The sequence below is a fragment of the Odocoileus virginianus genome, chromosome 16, assembly GCF_023699985.2.
Source record: "Odocoileus virginianus isolate 20LAN1187 ecotype Illinois chromosome 16, Ovbor_1.2, whole genome shotgun sequence".
NCBI classification, from domain to species: Eukaryota; Metazoa; Chordata; class Mammalia; order Artiodactyla; family Cervidae; genus Odocoileus; species Odocoileus virginianus.
The window spans coordinates 9,558,947-9,575,456 of NC_069689.1; the positions used below are offsets into that span (position 1 = coordinate 9,558,947).

The following is a 16,510-nucleotide window of genomic DNA, read 5'->3' on the forward strand; positions in this document are numbered from 1 at the left end:
CCGGAGGCCCGGGCTGGGCGGCGGCGGGCGCCGGCCCCCGCGGGGGTCCCCGCAGGCCCGCGCCCCCTCTGCCGCCGCCTCCATCGCCCGGCGCCGCCGGTTCTTTGTCTCCCGCGGTCACCATGGCTACGCGTCCCCGCGCCGCCTCCGCCCGCGGCCGGCGGGATTTCTCCTCTGCGCGGGGCTGCGAGGACCCGGCCGCGGGCGGGGGCGGGAAGCGGCCGGCGGCGCGGGCGGGCGGGCCTCGGTCTCCAGACCCGGCAAACGGGCCGGCGGAGCCCCTGACCCTCTCCTTAGCGGTTGCTGAGTGGCCTGCGGTCTCTGCGCCCTTCCCGCCCGTGTCACGTGGGTGAGATCCCAGGCGGTGGCGGGGAGGGCCCAGGAGCCGAGGGACACGGGGCAGGTGCCCACTCCTTGGTGGCCAGTGTCATTATTCTGAATAAAACGTGGTGGCTTGGGTCATCTGGTAGCCAGGGGGCCCGATCTGCACGCCCAGCTGGTGCGGGGCGGCGGCCTCACTGAGCAGACCACATCTCCACCGCCAGCCGCCGGCCAGTATTAGGAAGAGCTGAGCCTGGATCTGGTGACAAAGGACACTGCAGGGAAGGGTAATTCACGCGGAGGGAACAGCATAGACAAAGATCCAGACGTCAGAGGTCTGGCCCCCGCCCCGAAGCTGAAAGCAAGCCAGGTCACAGGAGGACCCTGCAGTGACCTGGGGGGAGGCTGGCCCTTTGGGCTCCGACCTGTGCGACCCCACGGGCCCCTGCCCAGAGGAGCCCACGTTTGGTCCCCAGCTCTGCTGTCGCCCAGCCTGAAATTCTTAATTTTTGAACAGAGTTCCTGCAGTTTCCTTTTACCCTGGGCCCTGCAAATTATGTAGCTGGTCTTCATGGAGGAAATGCAGAGCCAATAGAGGGTTTTGTGTTTAATTATTATTTTTTATACACAGAATTTATCATTTTAAAGTGTGCAGTTCACAGGGAACTTATTCAATATCCTGAAATAAACCACAGTGGAAGGATATGAAAAAGAAAACGTGTATATATGTGTGTGCGCGTGTGTGCCTGTGTGTGTGTAACCATCACTTTCCTTCACACCAGAGACTACCACCATGTTGTTCTTCAGTTAGAATAATCCTAATGTTGGGGAGGGGTGGCAGGGAGGCTCGGGAGGGAGGGGTATATACATACTTAAGGCTGACTCCAGTTGTTGTACAGCAGAAACTAACAACATTGCAAAGCAATTATACTCCAATTAAAAACACATTTAAAAAAAAAGACAAGATGATGCCAGTCAGACCACCGATGACCAATTTCAGGATGACTGTCAGAGCTGACAGCTATTTCTGCATGTAGCCCCCTCCCTCTGCATATAAAAACTCTTGCCCCTGACAGTCAGAGCAGGGAGTCAGCCCTTGGACAGGAGTCTGCCCTCCCCACCCATCTACCCCAGTCCCTAGCCCCATTCCCAGCATCTGAAATAAACTTTACTTTCCACCAAAATATTAATAATAAAAGTGTGCACTTCAGTGGCATTAAATAATACACGTTGTGTGTGGCCATCACTGTCATCCATCCACAGAACTCTTCCTCCTGCAAAGCTAAACCACTCCTCATCTCCCCCCCCCCCCAGCCCCTGGCAGCCACCCTTCTACTTTCCGTCTCTGAGCAAGGTTGCTCAAGCACCTCCCATAAATGGGATCATGGAGATTCGCCCTTCCGTGACTGGCTTCTTTCACTCAGCATAACATTCTCAAGGTTCATCCATGTTGTAGCTTCTGTTAGAATTTCCTTCCCTTTCAAAGCCTTGAATATACACTACTGGATGGATAAACCACATAATTTATCCAACCACCCTTTCATGGGGATAAAGCCAGTGGGCTCCCGGTAGCTTACTGTCTCACCTGCCACTACCCACCCTTGCTCCAGACATTCAGTTTTCTGTTATCATTTAATGAAAACCTACTACCTATCACAAACCTAGACAGTGTATTAAAAAGCAAAGACATTACTTTGCTGACAAAGATCTGTATAGTCAAAGCTATGGTTTTTCCAGTGGTCATATATGGATGTGAGAGTTGGACCATAAAGAAGACTGAACGGCAAAGAACTGATGCTTTCGAACTGTGGTGTTGGAGAAGACTCTTGAGAGTCCTTTGGACAGCAAGGAGATCCAACCAGTCAACCCTAAAGGAAATCAACTCTGAATATTCATTCGAAGGACTGTTGTTGAAGTTGAAGCTCCAATACTTTGGCCACCTGATGCGAACAGCCAACTCATTGGAAAAGACCCTGGTAAAGATGCTGGTAAAAATTAAAAACAGGAGAAGGAGGTGACAGAGGATGAGATGGCTGGGTGGTATCACCAATTCAATGGACATGAGTTTGAGCAAGCTCCAGGAGATAGTGAAGGACAGGGAAGTTTGGCATGCTGCAGTCCATGGGGTTGCAAAGAGTCAGATAGGATAATAACAACAGCAACAATGTATCAGGTGCTGGGGGTACATCAGAGAATGAGCAGGACAAAGACCTCCAGAGGCACTCAGGCGGCAAGAGTTGCCATTCCACCCAGGGCCCCCCCTACAGCCCTGCCCTGGCCTTGGCTACATTCTACCTCAGGGTCTTTAATCCTGCCATTCCCCTGCCTGTAGGCACCCCTGCCCTCACCTCTTTTGCTTTAATTCTCTCATGCTCCTCTCAGACTTTCTTTCTCAAAGCAGTCTTTCCACCTCACCAGTGTGGTCAGGCCCTCTTTGCACTCATCTATACTTCCCTGCCCCTCTTTTCAGCAGATGTTAGCATAGCGGCCGTGGTGGGCCACTGATTTACAAGCAGGTCATGAAATCAATTTATGGAACAAGCAGCATTTTCTTTCTTTTATGCAAAAATGTCATACAGGGCAATGCACCCATTTTAAGTAGCTAGCTCTTTAAGTTCATACATCAGTCATGAAACAGCATTTCCATATCCCAAGATGTTCACCAGTGCCCTTCCCCATCAATCCTTGGGTCCCCAGCCACCACAGATCAACTTCTTGTTGCCACAGATTAACTTGGCATGCTTTAGAACTTCACATAAAAAAAAAAAAAAAAAAGGAACTTCACATAAACAGAACCATACAGTAGGTAAATATTCCACCAGGATTCTTTCAACTCACTCTATGTCTGAAATTCACGCATGGTGTTGTGTGTATTGTTGTTTAGTCAATAAGTCGTGTCTGACTCTTTGCGACCCCATGGACTGTAGCGCATCGGGCTCCTCTGTCCATGGAATTTCCCAGGCAAGGATACAGGAGTGGGTTGTCATTTCCTTCTCCAGAAGACCTTCCCAACCCTGGGATCAAACCCACGTCTCCTGCGTTGGCAGGTAGGTTCTTTACCACTGCACCAACAGGGAAGCCCTGTGCATGAGTAGTTTATTTTCACTGCAAAGCGGCATTCCTTTGTACAGATACACCACGTTTGTTTACCCATCCATGGCTGATGGAAACCTGGGTTGTTTTCAGTTTGGGACAACTACAAATGAAGCATCTTTTTAAATGAAATAAGGGTAAGCTCTGTTCTATAAGCTTTTGCTTTCTGTAATTGAAGATGCATGTGCAGGGCGTAGGGTAGAATACAATGTTTCCTGCCGCCGCATGGAGCAACCAGCTCGGGAGTGCCCCGTGCCCATGGTCGGGGCCAAGTGGGGGTCCGTGTCAGAACTCAGCAGGCCTTGCTCTGGGCAAGCGTAGGAATGGAGAGGGTGGTCTGTGTCTGAAAAGAGATCAACTGACCCGGAGGCCTGGGCTCAGGCAGTGGGACCCCCAACGGTCCCTGGGAGGGTGTGCCATCCCTGCTCTCAGGCCCCCCCCCCCCCTCCGGCTGGTCCCCACCTCCTTCTAGAGCCAGGGAAGCCTGGGAGGCCGCCCAACTTCTGCTGCTCAGCAGCCCTTCCTCTCGGACCCCATCCCCATGGTCAGCATTTTCTCCCCTGCTACATCCTAAGCCCTGATTGTGGGAGCTCCGGAAAGGAGCCTGACACCGCTCCCCCCAGGGCCTTGGACTTGGGCTGCAGGGTCCCCTGGGCAGGCACGTGTCTCTTATTAGCTCTAAGCTGTCCCTCCAGCTGGGGCTGCTGTGCCCAATAGCAGGTTGAGTCAACTGAGGCCAGGAGACTGGGGCCCAGCCACGAGAGGGGCTTGAGCACTGGGGCGGGCAGGTGGGGGGGGAGGCAGTTCAGACCCCATTTCTGATGCACACTGCCTTCCGGTTCTACTCGGGAGGATCTTCTTGTTCTCATGGGCCAGTCCCATCCACTCTTCCCTTGGAGGGCCCCCAAATCCTCTCTCTGACCTCCTCACTGTCTCCTGCCTCCCCTCCAAGGACAGCTGTGCTCTTATCATCCCCATTTTGCAGATGAGGAAACTGAGGCCCAGAGAGGTTAAGCAAGTTTTCAAGGCCACTTTAAAGTAGGTGCAGGGAAGCAATGACGAAGCCAGAGTCGTCCTCCAGCCACAATGCTCCAGGCACAGGGTGTCTCAGCCAGTCCTAGCCCTGCCTGGCAGGTGGCCAGCCCAGCGTGGCCCCATGCCCTGCGTGGGTGCCGGACACCCCCAGAGATCCCTTTCTGTCTCCACCTCTCACACTGTTCCTCTCCTCCCAGCTTCTTTGCACCAGACCTTCCTCAGACATTCAGGCCACAATGCTGTGAGGTCCTAGGACTCACGCCTGTGACAGGTGTTCCCAGCCAGACTCGGGCTCCCAGGGCAGTGAGGGGGTGGGGGAGAAAGCCCGGCAGTCTGCCTGGAGGTGTCCAGTCATAGCTGAGTTCGTTCAATTCAGTCGCTCAGTTGTGTCCAACTCTTTGCAACCCCATGAACTGCAGCACACCAGGCTTCCCTGTCCATCATCAATTCCCAGAGCGTGCCCAAACTCATGTCCAGCAGCTGAGTTACTAAGAGCAAAATTCTACACTCAAGCTGAGCACTCACCACTGGGGACTGGGCACACCAATGGGGGAGCTCCTGGCACAGGGGTCTGGAAAAAGGGGTGAGACGGCTCTCTCTGGGGGTCTTGGTGTGAGAAGGGTGCCTGGCCAGGCAGCAAAGTGAATAAAGTGGGGTGCAGACCACGGGTGTGCAGAGAGAGAGACCCCTGCATGCCTGGGAGAGAGAGACTGACGTCAGCAGGAACAGGAGGACACCTGGGGACCTGGAGGGCCTGACAGCAGCCACCCGGCTGGACATCACTACTGTGCTTTTCCAAGACATCCCGTGCCTCCCAGTGTTTGTACCAGGAACACTTATTACTTAGATTAAAAACAAATTATACAACATCTACTGAACAAAAAACAAAACCTCACGGGAACCTTCAGAGTTTTTCCAAGAAATGTCTACGAAGAGGGGGACTACAAGGGTGGGGGCATCTCGCCTGGGGCCTGAGGCTCCCCCAGTGCTGGGGGAGGGATCCCGGTTCCCCCTCCCAGCTTCCTTCCCAAACCCTCCCAGTCCCCCCCCAACCCCCGTTGTTACCGTATTCTCCCTGTGGACGCTCCGGTTACCACATTCCCCAGAGTATGTGCCACTCAGGTTCTCCCCCCCACACCCCCCCCACCGCCCACCACCCACCCCCGGGGACTGCCTTTCCCGCCAGGGATCCGCAGAACCCCTCCCCGCAGGGGAAGGAGAAGCTCGGATGGCTCAGCTTCCCCGGGGACTCCACTCTTCCCTCCAGGGGCTGGTTCTCCTCCCCCTTATCTCTTTCTCTATTAATTAATGTGTATTTTTATGGAAGCAATGTAATAGTTTAAAGCATATGCACTTGACACGCACAGAATTTTCCAAGATACACAGGCATACAGTGCAGAACAGCAGGCCCTCCCCAACCGCCCCACCCCCACCTCTCCCCGGAAACAACCACAGTCAACGCTTCTGGCTTCTTCTTCTGGGTTTTATCTCCATGTTTATAAATAACATGCTTGTGCTGCTGTTACTTGATTCACCAATTTGAGCCATTATCTACTGACTTCCTCTTACAGAAGACAAGGGTCGAGCTCTCTCACACACACAGTCCCCCTCGGCTACACACCCACACAGCACTCTCCCCCTCTGTCACTTCTTATTACCAATACGCAACAATTTTTAGTTCAACCAATATTCAGTTGTTTAACGATTATGTAAACACTGTTTGCCTCTGAGTCAAGTAATGTAAAGTGGTTGTATTTCCTTTCTGGTTTAACTTTTAGTTTTTCATGAAGTTAATAATTAGCTTTGTTTAGGCTGCTTTAAAAGTGGGTCCTAAATTTTAATAAAATGGCTCCCAATATAAAAGAATGAAACTGGATCATTTGTAGAGGTGTGGATGGACCTAGAGAGTCATACAGAGTGTAAGTCAGAAAGAGAAAAGCAAATATCATATATTCATGCATATATGTGGAATCTAGAACAACGGTATAGGTGACCTTGTTTGCAAAGCAGAAATAGAGACACAGATACAGAGGACAAATGTATGGATACCAAGGGGGAGTAGGGTGGGAAGAGTTGGGAGATTGGAATTGACACTTGTACACTGTTGATCCAATGCGTAAAATAGACAGCTGATGGGAGCATACTGTAGAGCGCAGGGATTTCTGCTTAATGCACTGCAGTGTCCTAAATGGGAGGGGAATCCCAAAAAGATGGGAAATACGTATATGTATGGCTGACTCATTTTGCCGTGCAGTAGAAGCTAACACAGCATTGTAAAGCAACTATACTCCAATAAAAATTACTTGATAAAAATAAGTGGCTCCCAAAGACCCCACCATCTGGTGTCCACACGCTTCTGCAGCCCCCGTCCTTGAGTGTGGGCATGACCTTGACTCATTCTAAGCAACTGAACACGGCAAGGGCACGGGACAGACGCGGTCATGTGGTATGAGACTGCAGAGCCGTCACGCAGGTGTCTGCTGCGCCCTCCCTGGCTAGGAAGGGGCAAGCTGCCAAGTCGTGTGGCCACAGCAAGAAATTGTGGCCTCTAGAAGTCGAAGGCAGCTGCTGGGCAATAGTCAGCAAGAATCTGAAGCCCTCAGACCCACACAAAAAGGAACCGAGTTCCAGCAACATGGTCAGTGAGCCTGGAAATGAATCCTTCCCCAGTCCAGCCTCAGATGAGTCTGCAGTCCCATCAAGCACCCTGAGTGTAGCCTTGCGAAGCCCTCAGCAGAGGAGGACACAGCTCAGTTCATGCCTAGACTTGCCCAGAAGGTGAATTTGTGGCAATTTGTTAAGCAATGATGGGTTACTAGTAGCTTACTTCATATCCATTTCTAAGTCTACCGGATGGTGAGCAGTTTCCCAATATTATTTCCCATCTATCAAAGAAACTGTGTTTGGCTCAGTCCATACCTTCCCTGCCAGAACCACCCCACCACCATCACCACCCCTCAACAATCCATGCTGGCTGCTTCTGTTTCCTCCACAGTCTTTCTTGTTCTTGCTTTGCTGGAGAACCTCCTCCAAGAAATTCCTGAGAAAAGGAGCATGGAAGATTGATTAGCATAACTCTTGCACATCTGAAGAGGTCTTCAGCCAACATCATGCTTGGTGATAGCTTGGCTAAGTATAGAATTTTGAGTTAAAAATCGTTTTTGCCAGCAATTATTTTTAGAGTTAATTTTTTTAATTAAAAATACTTGAACTATTTTTTTTAACATTTTGGCCATGCCACGTGGCATGTGGGATCTTAGTTCCCAAGCCATGGATTGAACCTGCATTGTCTGCACGGCATGGGAAATTGTTAACCACTGGACCACCAGGGAAGTTCCTTCAACAGCATTTTGAAGGCATTTCTCCATTGACTTCTTAGCTCCCAGTGGTGCTGGTGAGAAGCCCAGAGTGTCTCTGACTCTCAGTCCTTTCCATGAGACATCCTTTTCTTCTCTGGCAGTGTTTAGTGTCTTTGCTTTATCCCTGGTGCTCTGGAACCCCTCTGCCTTGAGGGGAGGGGAAGAGGGGGATGGTCTTGGTGCAACTCTTGTGCAGGGCAGGCCTCTGCACTCTGGGGACTCACGCCCTGCAGGCCTCTCCTTCTGGGACTTCTGTACTTGGATTTAGCGCTTATCCTCTAATTCCCCCCCCCCCATTTCTCTGTCATTTAGGTCTACTCCTTAGGGGTTCCCCTACCTTTTACTCCCACCCTTATTTCAACTATTGTCTTTTAAACTTCTACAAGCTCTTGGCTCCATTAAAACAAATAACATTGTTCTGGTTTAATGTCCTCTCTGAGGAATTAGGATTAATTCTGACCTTTTCTTCTGCCCCCTGATTCCTCTCCTTTCATCCTACTTCCTTTTCTCTCTTTGTTTTGGTCTCTGTTCTTCCACTGATGGGTTTCCTCTAATGTCTGATGACACTCAGCAGCCATGCACACCAACATAAGGCATAGACAGGCCAGTTGGAATCTGTATGTGTGAAAGGACTCCCTGGATTTTCAGGCATCCAGGCAGCTTTCCTGGTGTTATCAGTCAGCTTTGCAAAGTTATGCTACAGTAACAAACAATCCCCCCAAATCTCAGAGACACACAACAGCAAAGGTGTATTTGGGGCCTGCAGGTTGCTCCCTGTGTCCTCTTCATCCTGGGCCCTAGGATGAAGGAGCTGCCTCCGTGTAGGGCACTGTCTTCTGTGGCAGGGAAAGAGAGCAGTGGTGGGACCACAGGATGACTTCTCACGTTTTCAGAAAGTACATGTCACTTCCACTCTCTCTTCATTCACCAAAGCAGGTCACGTGGCCTTTGCAGCACGGGGCAGTGAGTGATGCGGAGTCTTCCCGTGCTGGTGCTTCTGGGTGTCCACAGAAGACCCTCCATCTTCCGCCCAGGGACACACACTTGGTTGCTGGCATTCCCGAGGCAGGGCGGGGAAGGATTGGGACTCCGTGGTCACTCAAGCCATCTTTTTCACTTCCACACTCATTCCTGCCTCTGCCATGCCTGAGGTCCTGATTTTGGAATCTCTCTCCAGAGAGGATGCATTTTGTCTTCCTAGGAGGGGTCGGTGCAAACAGGGAAGTGAATGGTGAGCAGCTGTGGGAGGGCCTGGGAGTATATGTGTTTTCTAAGCTGAGTAACAGATGACCACAGACGGAACAACTGAAAACCACAGGCATCTATTCTTTCACAGTTGCTAGGGGTTGGAGTTCTAGGTGGGCTGCTCCGCTGCTCGGGGTCTCACGTGGCTGCAATCAAGGTGCCACTCACTGTGTGCCCAACTGGAGGGTCTCCTTGGGGGAAAGATCTGCTTCCAGGCTCACTCAGTCAGTTGCTGGCAGGATTTCTGCCCTTGCGGCTGTGTGACTGAGGGCTGCGGCTTCTTGCAAGCTGTTGGCTGGAGGCCACATGCCGTCCCTTGCCTTATGGACTTCCTCTCCAAGGCTGCTTACCTTGTCCAGCCTGCCAGGAGGGTCTCCTTAGACAGGGGTGGGCCGTCCCATCACCTGTGCCATATTCTATTGGTTAGAAGCGGGTCACAGCTCCTGCCAGGGGTTACACAGGGGTGTGAGCATCAGGGGACAGGAAACCGCTGGGGTCACAATAGGTTCTGTCCACCACAAGGGCTGTCATCAGACCCGCCCCCACCATCCACAGTGGGCCCAGACCTAGCCCCACCAGCAGTCCCTGCCAGTCTGTGGGTGCCAGTCTCTGGTACAGGCCACCCCAGGAAGGCCCTGTCAGTTTCCATCTTCCTAAAATGTGCGGCCCCTCTCATCTGCAGAACTCTCCTGTCTCGTGTTTATACCTTTTAAAACTGTTTTGCCATCATTTTTATGAAGTTTCCAGAGGAAGCAGAGGTAAGCATGAGGTTTAGTCTCCAGGTTTAACCTTTCCCCTCTACCCACCAGCTAATCCTTCCCCATCTGGCAGCTTCGCTTTGATGCGGTCTTCCCTGCCCCCTGCCCATCCTCCACCACCCACCTCCTGCAGCCACCAGCCCACCCAATGCAGAGGCCTCTTGCTGCTCCTTGCCTGCACCTTCAGAGAGACACTGACACACACGCAGACACACTCCAAGTCCTTCACACTCAGTTCTCAAGCAGGGGTTCCCTGGGCACACTGCGCTCTTTCCTGCCTCCGTGCCTTTCTGCACATGCTGTCCCCTCTCTGGTATACCTCTCCTCCCCCACCTCTGGGCAATCTTCCCATGATTCCCACTCGGCTGAAGACTGGGGCCCCTCTCCTAGGAAGCCTTCTCCAAGTGGTCCAGGATCTCGCATCCACAAAGGTCTGCAAAGTGGGGCTCCCATCCACGTCCCTCGACCCCCATGGAGCCGACCAGGGCGAGGAGGCATTGTGGCAGGGTTGCATGACAAGCAAGGAATTCTTTCTTTCACAAGCTGGCAGAGCCCTGGGAAGGCACAAAGGCCAGAGGGATCTATTAAAACCCTAACTGGCCGCACTAAACCCCTGCTTGCAGCCCATCTATGTGTGGCTGGGCTAAGATCCAAAGGCCCACAATGCTCTGCGGGCGGTCTCCGCGCCCCGCCCCCACCTCGTCGTTGTTTCAAGGGAGACCAGGAATCCTCTCCAGTCTCGGGGCGGAAAACTTGGAGCTCTTTCTCTCCCTTCAGCTCCAGACCCTTCCTCCAGTCACTTCCTGAGGGCTCTCAGGGTCTCCTCCTCAGGCAGGCTCCGGCCCCCCTCACGTCCCGCTCCCCACAGTTCGTGGCACAGACCCCCTGACCATCCCCAGGCTGTGAGCCCTGGGGGCAGGGCTGTGTCTGCCTCACTCAGGACACGTCCCGTCTGAGAGTAGGTGCTGAATGCAGGATCATGGGCAGCAGGACCCACTGTGCAGCTGCCAGTGGGCAAATAACCAAGTCCAGAGGATCCTCGGGGTCGGGTGGTGAGGTGAAACCCATCAACAGCCTGAAGCCAAAAAGTCAAGCGGCCAAGTGCAGCGTGCACGCAGCCCCAGCCGCTAGCCCAGGGCTGCACTCTCTGCCCCTCAGCCTCCCTTGGACGGGGTCCCCGCCTGAGGTAGCCCCGGTGACCCCAGGTCACCAGCCCCCTCCCCACCCGCAGGGCGGGGTGTCCTCCTCCAAACCAGTGGGGCAGAATGCAGGTTGCCGACCTAGAACTAGGAGGTAGGGTGCCCCCCCCCCCACCGTATCCCTGGAAGGTGGCTGGGTAGGGTTTCCCCTGGAAAACCAGGGTGCTCTTAGCAGAAGAAGGAGGGAATAGACGTCACCCCTCAGGGTGAGCCCAGAGGAGTGGGACAGCCCTGGGGCCCCAGGAGACTCAGCAGTGCAGGGCTGTCCCAGGTCACTGAGTCCAGCACCTCGAGTGCTGGTACAGGGCAGGGCCGCACAGTGGTCCAGCTGGGAGCTGGAGGAATAAAGCAGGGGCCTGCATGCCTTCCTTCCCCCGCAGCACCCAGGGCACTGAACAAAGGACCCACTCCCAGGCGGTGAGTCACCAAGTAGAGAGTAGGCTTCCGGATAAGGTGGGCCTCTGGAGCTGGGACTCCAGCGGGCAGGGAGGCGTCCACACCCACAGGAAAGAGTCCCTGGGATCCGCGACCCATTCGCCGCCAGTGAAATGGGTCAACAATCGCCCAGCACAAAGCCAGGGGGCGTCGCAGACCAGCTTAAGAGACGGGGCTGGCAGCCTAGGTGCGGGGCTCTTTTGCGAGGCCAGGGTTTGAAAACAATCTGGTTAATCTTCCCCATCGGGGCTTGGGGACAGGGTTCAAAGTTCCCAAGTAATCTCGCGTGAGAGGCAGAGGGGCGCATGCTTCCTGGGCTGGAGGAGCCCGTCTCCCGCGGGTCCGCGATGTGGCGCCCCAAGTCCACAGGCTCGCGTCTGGACGCGACACCCGCATCCTCAAGCCCTGCTCGGTCCCCCGTCTCGGTCTCCGGGCTGTGCAGTGTTGCTCCTGGGCTGAGCTCGGGCAGGTGCCTGACAGTAGCGAGTCCTTACCAAGAAGATGGGCGGCCCTTGATGGAGAGTGCAAGGGTGTATGTGTGGCGGGGGTGGGGGGAGTTCGAATCTTGCCGGCATCTCACCCTCCTGAGACCTTGGGGGCCACTCATCGCCTCTGTATCTCCCTGTCCTCCCCAGAATCGTGGGATAATATTAATAATAAAACCTGCCTCCGCTCCCCTGCCCCATAGCTGCAAGAGTACTTCCAGGGATGGAGTTCGGGTCATAGACATATTTGGTGGTATTTTTATGGGGGAGGGGAGTTATTTTCTGATTTTTCCCCCCCAGTGACTGTGCATTACTGTCGATCTTGGACAATAAACCTTCCTTCGAGAGACCCGCAGTTAGGGGTGCAGCTTGGGGACGGTGCAATCGCCCCATTTCACAGAGGCGCACGGCTGGGGGCGAGACCGAGTCTTCCTGGAGCTCAGCCAGGCTGAGCGGGCAAAACATCACACACACATACACACACACACACGCAGACACACACATATATCGAGACACACACACACAGAGGCACCCCCACCCCCACCCCCAGGCCCGGGTCAGGCGAGCCCCGGGCTCTCACACATACACACAGACACACACACACACACACACACAGAGTCCCCTCCACCCCCAGTCGCGGGTCAGGAGGAGCCCCCTGGGACTCTCGGATTTCACCCTGCCACCTGTTCCCAGCGGGGGCACAGAGGGTCTCCCCGCGGGCCTCCCTGCCCCTAAAAGGGCCCTTCGCTGGCTCTTGAGGGGTGGGGATGGGCCGCCAGTGGTGTCATCACCACCTGGCAAGGCTCGGCGAGCACCTGGCCGGGAAGAGGAGCACAGCGGGCTGGCAGACGGGCCCAGAAGGCCGCGAGGCTCGGGGCCCTTCCTTGCGCCAAGCGCCTCACAGCCCGCGCACCCTTCGCTCCTCCCCGGTCCCCCACCAGTATTTGCTTCCTGCTGCAGCCCGGGAAACTAAGGCCCAGAGTGGTTAGGTCGCTGGGTCAAGCTCGGAGGAGATCTGGGCATTTGGGGAGGGAGGGTTGCGTGTTAGGCAGGGGACCCGCTTGGGCAAAGGCGGTGGGCCAGGATGCGGAGACCAAGTCCCGGGCGGGGCCTGCGGAGAGCTGAGTCGTCCAGAGGGCGCGTACCCAGCTCGCTGGAGGGCATCCGCCCGCCCGAGGGCAGGAGGCTTAGCTGGGGAACTGGGCGGTCAGATGGGATCGGGGGAACAGCCCGGAGGTTCCAGAGATGGTCCGTCTGGTCTGGAGGCGGGCGGGGAAGGAGGACCAGCCTGTGGCACCTGGCGAGCGCGCCGGGCAGCTGGTTCTGGGGAGAAAGCATCACGTGTCTGCCTTTGTTGTGGGGTGAGGGTGACTCCTGAAGCTCTCTCTGCACAGATCCCTCATCGGCCCCCTCCAAGGGTCTGGGAGTGGTCAGGAGGCCCAGCGGGCTCCCGGGAGGAAGAGGCGCCTGGCAGAGCGACAGCCTGCTCGGAGGCGGTGGGCTGCTCCACGAACGGCGGTGGGGGCCGCAGGGGCTGAGGGCAGGGGACCGCCGACCGGCGCCCGGCAGACGGGTCGGACCGGCTGGGGAGGGGGCACAGCCTCTGGGCGCGGCACGCGTGACACATTCCAGCCTGGAGGCTGGTGACCCTAGAGCCCGCATCCGGGGGTGTCACCCTGGGCGGGGCCTGGGGCTGCCCCGCCCCACAGAGAGCGCAGAGGGTGTGGCCACGGCCGGGACATACCCCCCCCCCCGCCCCGCCCCCGCCCCCCCAACAGAAACCTCAGGGCTTGTCCTAAGGTTTGTTCTAACACAGCCGGGCTGTTCTCTAGAGATAGTCCCCACGCCTCCACCCGCCCAACCCCGTGGCCTCCCTCACTCTCGGGCTGTCTCTGCCCCCCTCCCACCACCGCTCCGAGGAGGCAGATGCTATGGCGGTCAAGGGAGGTGGTCTGTACCCCACTTCTGCCCGGTCTGTACCCGCTCTTCCTGGGGGCGAGCCTGCCTCCCCAGGATTCATCACCCCACCACTCCCGCAGCTAAGGGCGCCCATCGCGTGCCAGTTCCGACCTGCCTCTTCCTGAACTTCAGACCCAAACAACGGGCTCCCCTGAGGGCACTTGCAGGCTCCTCAGACACACCGTGCCCAACCCAGCTTCCTCCTTGGGCTCAAACCCGTGTGGGTTCGAGTCCCAGCCTGATCCCGGCTGTAGGGTTTGAGGACAAGCTCCTTCCCTCTTTGTGTCCCCCACAAAATGGGGAGGATAATAGTACTGACCTCACAGGGTGGTTGGAGAAGTGCACAGCAGCCCCCTCCAGTATTCTTGCTCGGAGAATCCCATGCACAGAGGAGCCTGGCGGGGTACAGTTCATGGGGTCGCAAAGAGTTGGACATGATTGAAGCAACTTAGCAAGCACATACAGAGTAGTAGATAGTGGTCCTGAATCAGCGCCCACAGCAAATGCTATGTCCTGAGTGTGTTAGAGTCTAAGAAGACACTTATCCCACTGAAAGTGGACATCTTTTCCTTGCGATCATGGTGGGCAGCTTTCAAAAAGACCCCAAATGATCTTGGCGGTGGTATAATGAGCATAATGCCTGCCCCTTCAGGGTGGTTGGGAGGTAATGACCTATTCTATGAAAAGAGCTGACTTGATAGGATCATCACTTCTGAACTGTGGTTCAGTCACTCAGTCTTGTCCGACTCTTTGGGACCCTGTGGACTGCAGCACTCCAGGCTGACCTGTCCTTCACTATCTCCCGGAGTTTGCTCAAACTCCTGTCCATCGAGTGTGATGCCATCCAGCTCACCCTCTGCCGCCCTCTTCTCCCCCTGCCCTGAATCTTACCCAGCACCAGGTCTTTTCCAGTGAGTCAGTGAAGAGCTGACTCATGGTTGTGGTTTAATTACCCACATGGTAATGGTGTTTCCAGCCTCTGGGGTTTTTAAGAGCTTCAACTGAGGGAGCATCCCTGCCCACCCCCACGTGAAGCTCTGTGTCCCATCCGTCACCGAGGCTCAGTGGTTGTGCCTCTCACATGCCCCCCGGGGTCCCCTTTTCTCCCTCCCAGTAACTGCACTGCCCCCCGCCTCCATTCAGCTCCTTCCAGAAGGCTGCCCTGGACTCTTCCTGTCCCCATGGGCAGCCGGAAGGTATCCGTCCCACCCCTGCTGACACCTGCCCGCCCCTCCCCTTCACCCATCCCTGTGCCCCACCTGCCAACTCCTCCTTTCATAGCTCCCCCTTCTGCCCTTTAAATTCCAACCTTCCACCTCACCCAGGTACATTTCCAAGGCCCCTCCTTGCCACCTGCTCACCCAGATAGAGGGCAGATAGAGGATGTGCAGAGCCCAGGGCTCCGGTCCTACCAGCCGGCACTGCTTACCCGTCCTCTGCGTCCTAGTTGGCCCAGCTCTAAGACAGAAGTAAAGATGGCTCTCCTTGCTCTTCCCAGGATTGTTGGGGGAATAAGATAACAGAGAAGAAAGGGCTTGGGAAGAGTCAAAGACTTTGTGAAGGAGTTATAGTAATGTGATGATTAATAATAATTATTATTATTAATTAGCATTGTTATTACAAGCACTAAGAAACAGGACAGTCCAAGCCATAGGGTGGCTACTAAGAAACTTTCCCCAAACTGGCTGACTCGGGGGGAGAAGAGGTTGGGGGTTCAGAAGACCTGGGTTCAAGTCCCCTTCCGGGGAGGAGCCTGCCAGGCCAGCTGCCTCTTCCTCAGACACAGCAACTCAGTGCTGGGGCCACAGTATCTGTGGGAGCCATGAAATGGTTCAATTTTATCTAAAATCAGAATGGGTGGAGAAAAAGGAACTTTTAGGATGAAGGAAACATTTCAAATATATTATTAATACATTCTTTACAGTAATGTAGTCTTAAAATAGATTTGTGTGTGTGTGTGTGTGGAGGAAAAAGCCCGGGAAGGCCAACCCTCAGGTGTCTGAGAGGGAGACCGGTGGCCCTGGGCTCTGAGCAAGGTTTTCACACCGGGAGCCTCAGTTCCTGGCCTCCTGCGTGAGCCTCGTGGGAAGGAGTGAGCCGCGCAGCCCGGGTGCCCAGTGGGGGCTCCCCCCTTCCTCCATCCGTCCCGCGGGGTCTCTGATCCCTGCTCTGGCACGTGAGACACAGTTTAAGAGAGACTGACCAGGTCTAGGCTTGAGGCCTCAGGGGGCTTAAAGGGATTAAGATGAAGAAAGTGCGAAAGGAAAGAAAGGAAGAGAGAGCAGAGAGAACTGGATACAACGAAATCTCTGGGGAGGACGGACCCTTGCCCAGCCAGGGACACAGAGGAGGAGGGAGCTGAAGCTGGGGGCCGAGCTCCACCAGCCCTGCTGGGGCCCCCTCGCAAGGAAGGAGGACAGCAGAACGGGAGACAGGAGCCCCCCGCAGCCTATCCAGTCTCAGCGTCCTGGGCAGGCCATGTGAGCGCCTCTCATGTGTCAGCGTGTGCCATGCCTGCGTCAAAACCCTGCTTGCGGGAGCAGGTAACTCAGCTGCCACGCAGCCCCGTCTGTTTTTCAGGTTTGGGCATGACCCCTTCATCTTAGGGAACATGTGTACCA

At 55.2% G+C, this 16,510-nt stretch overlaps 2 long non-coding RNA genes across 2 annotated transcripts; one reads left to right on the forward strand and one right to left on the reverse strand.

The window, feature by feature from the left end:
- Nucleotides 1-5,918: 5,918 nt before the first annotated feature.
- On the reverse strand, nt 5,919-9,600 carry LOC110150513 (uncharacterized). Its single transcript, XR_002317764.2, has 2 exons — nt 9,404-9,600; nt 5,919-7,489 (listed from the first exon to the last, which is right to left on the reverse strand). It is a non-coding gene; the product is annotated as an uncharacterized lncRNA (long non-coding RNA).
- On the forward strand, nt 9,601-10,421 carry LOC110150490 (uncharacterized). The gene is made up of 2 exons (XR_002317743.2): nt 9,601-9,811; nt 10,202-10,421. It is a non-coding gene; the product is annotated as an uncharacterized lncRNA (long non-coding RNA).
- The last annotated feature ends 6,089 nt before the right edge of the window (nt 10,422-16,510 follow it).